This window comes from Bison bison, unplaced genomic scaffold (genome assembly GCF_000754665.1).
Source record: "Bison bison bison isolate TAMUID 2011002044 unplaced genomic scaffold, Bison_UMD1.0 scf7180017864486, whole genome shotgun sequence".
Classification (NCBI taxonomy): domain Eukaryota; kingdom Metazoa; phylum Chordata; class Mammalia; order Artiodactyla; family Bovidae; genus Bison; species Bison bison.
In genome coordinates this window covers 4,586,740-4,595,624 of record NW_011495046.1, presented here as the reverse complement: position 1 = coordinate 4,595,624, position 8,885 = coordinate 4,586,740, and positions in this window count along the sequence as shown.

Genomic DNA, 8,885 nt, shown 5'->3' with positions numbered 1-8,885 from the left:
GAGATCAGCCCTGGGATTTCTTTGGCAGGAATGATGCTGAAGCTGAAACCCCAGTACTTTGGCCACCTCATGTGAAGAGTTGACTCATTGGAAAAGACTCTGATGCTGGGAGGGATTGGGGGCAGGAGGAGAAGGGGACGACAGAGGGTGAGATGGCTGGATGGCATCACCGACTTGATGGACGTGAGTCTGAGTGAACTCCGGGAGTTTGTGATGGACAGGGAGGCCTGGTGTGCTGCGATTCATGGGGTCGCAAAGAGTCAGACACGACTAAGCGACTGAACTGAACTGAATAACCAGAATGATCCTGTTCATCAGATTCAATGCATCTCTTCCTTAGAAAATTTTTTTTATTTTTTCAGTTTTTAACAATTTTTTTAAATGTAGACCATTTTTAAAGTCTTTATTAAACTTATTGAAGAAACAATATTGCTTCTGTTTTATGTTTTGGGTTTTTTTTTTTTTTTTGGCTGAGAGGCATGTGGGATGTTAGCTCCCCAACCAGGACTCAAACCCACTCCCGCTTCATTGCACGATGAAGTCTTAACCACTGGACTTCCAGGGAAGCCCCAGATGAACATGACCACATGGCTTCTCTTCCGTACCCCTTTTTATTCATAGTTTATGCAGATATTTTACATCAGTTTAGGCTACAGGGTTATTTTACAAGAAATTAAGCTTTATTAAGACTACAATAGTCCCAGTTCAAGTACTAGTAGTCAGGACATATAGTTGTAATAGCCGGAATCAGTTCTTAGGAGTGGATTTCACTGTATCTCGTCACTGCTCCTCCCCTGTTAACCTGCTTTCTATGTGGGCACTGTTTGAGATCTCCTAAATCCACGTCCATAAATTAAGACATTATAAAAGACAAAAGTAAGGGAAAAAACATAAAATGTAAACATAAAAAATTTTTTTTAAAACATAAAAAATGAGGACTACAAATCAGCTTTGAAGAGTCCTGGGATCGATTTCCACTTTCTTCAGCATACTGAAGCATTCCTTGAAAATGGCTGCAATACGGAAAAGAGAAGGGTGGATGTCATTTGGCTAAGTGGAGAGAAAATAAAGAAGGAAATCCAACATGTTGGAGCAACCAGGAAAACTGAAGCAGAGGGTGTGTGGTAGACAGTGCTGGCTGACTTGTCTTCTTTTTTGGTGTTAACTATAGCTTGGTATATATGATTGCCCAACTACACTCTATCTCCCAGCTTCCCTTGAGTAGAAATATATGCCCACCCATTCCTAGGCAGAGCCTTTCAGATGGTGAGCCTACTTCTTTTTTATTTGCTTTCCCTCAAGCTAATGAGATGTCCTGTTATCCAGATTTAGTTCTAATATTAAGGATGCTGTCCTAGAGGTTAAAAATAAGATGGAAGGAATCTGTATGATTACATGGGTTCTGAGAACTGGAGCTCAGACATTAAATTGGGAAATTAATCTCTTTTCCTCACCCATTGCATTTGAATCTCTTAGTTACAGCAGCTAGCATTACAATAACTAATATTATGAGTACATATTGGGAAATAGAAATAATGTTAAAACCTGATAATGGAGAGGTTACAATGCCAGGAGGAATAGTTTAGTTTTGTCTCCTTGTCACTGGAGAAATATTCCAAATTCTTAAACTAGAGAGTGCTGTGATGGGGGACATATCTCAGGAAAATCAGACTGGTAGTATTTAAAGCCTCCACCTAAGTAGTTATTGCAGTCAAACAAATATGAGCCTGAAACAGACCAGAATACTGAGTGTGGAAATGAAGTAAAAAACAAGAGGAAGGAAAACTAGAGATATTACAAAGAGAAGTGATTAGCCTTGGTGACCATCTACACATACGGTATTAAGAAGAACCAAGAGTCAGAGAAAAGGCCTAGATTTCTCATCTGGAAAACTGCTGATGCAGCAAGAATTTCCTGAATTTACCAGGAAAACAGAAATACATAGATTAACTTCAAAACTGCATAGATTGTTTGGACTGTGGCAGCAAACCCAGATCGGCTGCCTGTTTTCCCTCATATCCACCACCAGTCCCTAAAATAAGAACCTCTAGCCCTGATGAAACTTGCCCCACTCACTTATTTTCATTTGAGGAACTGAAATGTGAGGCTTGTGAACACCCAGAGAATTGAAATCTTAGTATCTGAAAACTCTCAAAAGCAGTCACAAAACATTCATTTGTCAAATCTCTCTCTCTTTTTAATCTTTATATTGTGTAGGCCTGATAGTTCTATATATGCTAGCTTTATGTGTATAGCACTGCTTGGAAGCATGACCCCGTATACTAGGTTTCTGTAAAAGTAATGATAATAGCTATTATTTCACAAGCTTGTGATCCAATAATTACTTTCACAGATTTAGAGTTAGCATTTTTCAGAACTGGTAGTAAAGTCATTTGCACCTTAAAGTCATATGATGTTTCTGATATGTCTCAACAGAGGATAGATAAATTTTAAGGTTGGAAGGAATCCTGTAGAACATTTAGTTCACATCCTCATTTTACACATGAAAAAACTGAGGCGCAGAAAATTTTAGTGCTATGCCCATATAATACAGCTATTTTGCTGAGCTGGAGCTTGAAACTAGACCTCCAAACTCATAGTTTGGATCTTTTTTCCACGTCACATTACATTTCCAAATATGATCTAAGATAGGAAACAATATAAAAATATTTGATAGTTACCTCACAGCCATAATCTTATCAGTAAAAATGCCAACATAGTAAGTATTTAGTATTCACAGACTCTGTATCTTTTAAGGCTCTCATTATGTAGTATTGTATATCAACTGTCCCTCAATTAAAAAAAAATTAAGTCCCTCATGCTATTTTCCCAAAAGTTCTCAACTGAACACTATGGAAAAAGTTAAAATCAGTACTTTAACTTTTTTGTTAAAGGCATTGACTGTCATAGTCATTGTTTATTCCTACAGTGGTGGTTTATTCCTACTGAGTGCCCTGAGTATTGAGATATTCAGTAAATATCTAATGAAATATAATTCTTATACATTGCATCACTCCAGTATTGATATGAGTAACAATTTATTACCACTGCTGCTGCTGCTAAGTCACTTCAGTCATGTCCGACTCCGTGCGACCCCATAGATGGCAGCCCACCAGGCTCCCCCGTCCCTGGGATTCTCCAGGCAAGAACACTGGAGTGGGTTGCCATCTCCTTCTCCAATGCATGAAAGTGAAAAGTGAAAGTGAAGTCGCTCAGTCGTGTCCAACTCTTAGCAACCCCATGGACTGCAGCCTACCAGGCTCCTCCGTCCATGGGATTTTCCAGGCAAGAGTACTGGAGTGGGGTGCCATTGCCTTCTCCACTAGATACTATTAAAAAAGAGCAAAACACACACACACATACACAAGGCTACAACTCTCCCTCCCAGAAGTTGTAAGTAACCACGCCTGCAGAGAGGCACTTGTTGTTTAGTGCTAAGTCATGTCCGACTCTTTTATGACCCCATGGACTGTAGCCCTCTAGGCTCTTCTGTTGATGGAATTTTCTAGGCAAGAATACTGGAGTGGGTTGCCATTTCCTTCTCCAGGAGATCTTCCTGACCCGGGGATTGAACCTGCATTCCTTCATTGGCAGGTGGATTCTTACACTGGGCCACAAGGGAAGCAGAGAGACATAATAACAATGAAATTATGACAGATACCAAAATCTCCAATTAATATCATAGAAGCAAGTTGAGTCAACAAGTTAACAAATTCTTCAATAATATGCAAATCCCTTAAATTTTTATTAAACTTTTAATTAATTTATTTTAATAGTCCATCAAAAATATACATATAAGGAACTCTCCAGTGGTCCAGGGGTTGAGACTGCACTTCCACTGCAGGGGGAATGCGTTTGATCCCTGGTGGGGAGCTAAGATCCCACATGGCATGCAGTGCAGCCAAAAATATATATATGTTTATACAATGAAAGTTGTAGAAAAGAAGGCCTATAAACCTACCTGATTAACACAAGTATCACCTGTGTGCTTGTGTGAGTATATGTGTTTCCTTGCAGGACTTTTCCATATGCAGGCTTTGATTTCTTTCTTCATTTTCAGAGAAAATGAGAATCAGTTAAAAGTAACTTCACCTCCAGCCCTGGGAAAAAAAGAGTAATGGTTTGGAGTGTATCCTCGATAAGCTTTATTACCTATTGTATACAGCTTCAACCATGAATATTATGCATACATAAAATTTGGTAGCCTTTTTTTTCACTTGGTAATTATACCATCCACATTAAATTGTGTTGCTACATAGTTTTCATACTAAGCTCTTTAAGGAAGGAAGCTGGCTTGAGAATGGATGTCCTAGCAAACTGGGAATAGTTGCAAGGTTTGTAGGTCTTATTGAGGATAAGAAACAGATTTTGTGTGACCAAGGAATGGGAAAGTTGGAAAAATAGGAAATTATAAGTGGAAGGTTGGGCTTTTTAAATTATTACATATGAAAAATTTATATTTTGTTATCTTAACAAATGAGATTGAAGAAAAAATTATTACTATTACTTTACTATTTCATCTAATATTTACAGATAACTATCAAAATCTCTAAGACTCTCAAACTATATTAAACCTAATTTTGAATATTCCAGATGAAACTTTTTCATTTTTATGGTAAACATATACACATTTTTATTTAGTACTTAACTAATGTTACAGATCAATATTAAAATTTTCTTTCAGATTACTGGATATATTTTTAATATGATTTTTGCCTTAGACTGTTTTTTTCTTCTTTTTTGGCTGCCCCACATGGCATGTGGAACTTTCCTGACCAGGGATCGAACCTGTCCCCCCTGCAGTAGAAGCACAAAGTCTTAACCATTAGACTACTGGGGAAATCTTGTATTAGACTTTTTTTTAAGTGTAGTTGATTTCAGTGTTGCGTTAATTTCTGCTGTATAGCAGAGTAACTCAGTTATGTGTGTATATACATTCTTTCCTATATTCTTTTCCATTATGGTTTATCCCAGGATATTGAATATAGTTCCCTGTGCTATACGTTAGGACCTTGTCCATCCATTCTATATGTAATAGTTTGCATCTGCTAACCCCAAACTCCCAATCTTTCCCTCCCCCATCCCTTCTCCCCCTTAGTAATCACAAATCTGTTCTTTATGTCTGTGAGTTTGTTTCGGTTTCACAGATAGGCCATATTTTAGATTCAACATATAAGTGGTATCTTATGTATTTGTCTTTCTCTTTCTGACTGCTTCACTTAGTTTGATAATCTCTAGGTGCATCCATGTTGCCTTAGACTTGTAATAATATCACAGAAATAGGAGGGACAGAGTACAATAAATTATGAGATATTCTGTCCTGCTTTGCTGAGCTCAGATGACCTTCCCTTCTGTCCAACACTGTGTCACAGTTTATCACCTAGACCTCAAAAAGGACTGCTTGTGCCAGAAGTCTCACATAATCTGCCATGACTGCAGTATCTTTATCTTTTGGCTCTAACCCCTCCTATGGGACTTTCCCAGTGGATTAGTGGTAAAGAATCTACCTGCAATGCAGGAGATAAGGGTTTGATCCCTGGGTTAAGAGTATCCCCTGGAGGAGAGTGTGGAAACCCACTCCAGTATTCTTGCCTGGAGAATCCCATGGACAGAGGACACAGTCCACAGTGTTGCGAAGAGTTGGACACGACTGAAGCGACTGAGCACACAACCCCTTCTATAGTAACTCCAAACCATCATTAGGCTGATGATAGCAACAAATGCCATCCCATCTCCTCTTGTCTCTTAAACATGCTTGCACCAGAACTCTTTCATACACCTGCAGCCACAAAAACATATTTCACCAACACATGTAGAGGAAGTAGACAGTGAAAGTGGCATCTCACTCCATTTTTAGCCTTTGAGTTTCAGTGAGAATACCCTGATAATTCATGAGAGAAAGCTCACCCCCTCAACAAAGTAGAAGATGGATTAGAGGAAGTGGAAGACTAGAGGCAGGTGAATAGTAAGGAAAATAATTGTAGCAATTGCAGGGAAAGAAAATGAGTGCTTGAATTAAGGCAGTAGCTTTGCGGGGATAGACAACTGGGAAACATAGGTAAAAAGAGCTGCAGGTTTCTGCTTTGAGCCACTGTATTAATTGTGGTGCTATTCAATGATCTAGGAACCCCACAGGAGGAGAATTTCTTACTTTGTATTACATTAAATCCAAATAGTAGAAGGTTCCCCATCTATTATCCTTTCTTCTCTTCCCTCTTTTTAGCAGAATCTTGATTTTGTTTGGGTAATTTTCTGTGCTACAAATGCCAAGTGCATCTTGAAGCCAATCATGGTAATACCATTCCTGAGCCAGAGACTGCCTTAGGAATGGGCAAATGATACATGTCTGAGCAATGTAGCAGGATGGGAAATTTGCTAGAGAGATTCTGGAATGATTTTTTGTTCATTCATAATAAAAAGAGACACCTAGGAATTCACTGGACTTTGCTGTGTCTGAGAGTGACAAGTGAACCAGAGAAGCCATTTTAAGAGCATAAGTTAAAAATAAAGCTGACATACTGAAGATGTTACACAGCCGAAAGATTTAGTGGGAATCTGAGTTTTTGATGACGCAGTTAGCTGGAACCATCAGATCCCTTGTTATAAAAATATTCTCTTATGGTTTAAGCCAGTTGAGTTGAGGTTCCTGTTGCCTGCAGCCCAAAACAATTTAAGAGCTATAGAACTGTCCTAAAAGGAAGAATTTCAGTTAGGCATGTGACCAATGGCTCAGAACAGTTCACTTCAGAGAAGGTGAACAGACTCTTTAAGGTCTGAGCTCCTGGAAAATGGTCTCCACTACAATATACATTTCCTTAAAGTGGATATTTAATTCTACTAATATTAAGACATAGTACTTTAATTTTCACTTCCTGTGTTATACTTGCAGTTGCTGTATGCATACTGTTGCTCAAGACCACTGGCAGATTCAGAAATAGAACACAGTGCCTAGGCCAAAATGGAAGTTTACAACTTCAACAAAGAGTACAGGAAATAAAAGTCAACCAAACAGGAAGTAGACAGAGTAGAACAGAACATCCGGAAATATTTGGGCCTGGCGCAAGAATTAATCTGTCTACAGAACGCAGAAGTACCAAGCAAATTATGTGGAGCTGAAATCTTTCATTTGTAAACATTTTAAGGGGATTGTGAAAGAAGGAAAAAAAATGAAAGTCACGAGGAAGCAAGAGGAAGAGAGAAATAATGTCTGTTACTGGAGTATCTATTGTATAAACCAAAAAAATGTCTTCTGCATAGATAATGGCAGCCTGAAAGACATTTCTGCAAATTCTTTGACCTCCCATAAAGAGTGAATTCTGTGGCCCCTCTCTTTGAATCCAGGCCAAACCTTAGTGACCAGTTGACCAGTAAACTGTGGCAGAAGTGATATGTGACCTCCCAGGGTAGGTCATAGAAGGTGGTGCAGAGTCTACCTGGTTTCCTGGGCCCTGCATTAGAACTATGAACTTGTAAGAAGTTTTGCCACCCTGAGACCACCATTCTGTGAGGAAGCACAAGTGAACTCATGCAGACAGACCACATGGAGAGGCCTTCTGACATAGAGAGAGATGCCCGGCCATCCCAACTCTGGGAATATTTGTTCTTCAAGTTCCTGCCCCTGAATGACTTCAACTGCATGAGAGATCCTAAAGGCAGAACCACCCAGTGGAGCTCTTTCTGAATTCTTGACTCACGGACACCACAAGAGATAATAAAATAATTGTTGTCATTTTAAGCCAATGAGCTTTGGGGTGGTTCTTCATGCAGCAATAGATATTCAGAACAATAGAGGAGGTGATTTAAATACTATGGCTCTTGAATAAGTAAGGGAAGAACCCTAGGACCATTAGAAGTCATTATAGCTAATTACTGTAACAAGCAAAGAGAACTGCCAGTTTCCAGGCAGAGGATCTGTTCCCCATAATTAAGGCAAATAATTAATTGGTGAGACCAAATAATATTAAAAAAAAAAATCTTGACTCTGAAAGAGCTTCACTTTAGTTAATATGAAATATTTAAAGATTAGTTGTATTTCTCAAAGGCAATTTGTGTAAGTAATTTTTACCACTGTTCCTTCCTGTTGCAGAGATTCATATTACCAATAAACTATGACAGATATATGGGGTGATTCCTGATATGTCACAATTTAGCAACTTAAAAAGCTACAAGCTGGGAGGTTTAGGATCCCTGTGTACCAAGTTCCAAATTTCTGACCTCAGGACATTCAGTCATGTAATGTTTCTGTAAGGGAAGTCCAGGACATTTTTAGTCTACATGGGACATGTAGCCAGTGGGACCATATGTGTGAGCTAAATACCAGGATGGGAAAGATGGATGTCAGAGAAATAAAAGCTTTTTATGGCTCACACATCTAGTCTTAATTCTTCTTGTTCTTAGTTTAAAGGATTGAAATAAAATGAATTTAAAAATTAATATAACCAAAGCAAATTTAGAAAAGTAACATGGACAATCTGTATGAAATGTCCAGAATAGACAGATCCATAGACACAGAAAAGTAGATTTTTTAACTATATATTTATTTTTATTTATACGTTTGGCTGCTCTGGGGCTTAGCTGCAACATGTGGGATTTTTGATTGCAGCAGGTGAACTCTTAGTTGCAGCATGTGGGATCCAGTTCCTCAGCCAGGATCAAACCCTGGGCCTTTGCATTGGGAGCCCAGAGTCTTAGCCAGTGGACCACCAGGGAAGCCCCCAGAAAGTAGGTGAATGTTTGTCTAGGGCTGGAGAGTCTGGGCTTGTGTGACATGGGGACTAACTGCTAATGGGTCCAATGAGTATGAAATTTCTGTATGGGCCACTGAAGTACATCATGAGAAACGCTGGACTAGAATAAACACAGCTGGAATCAAGATTGCCAGGAGA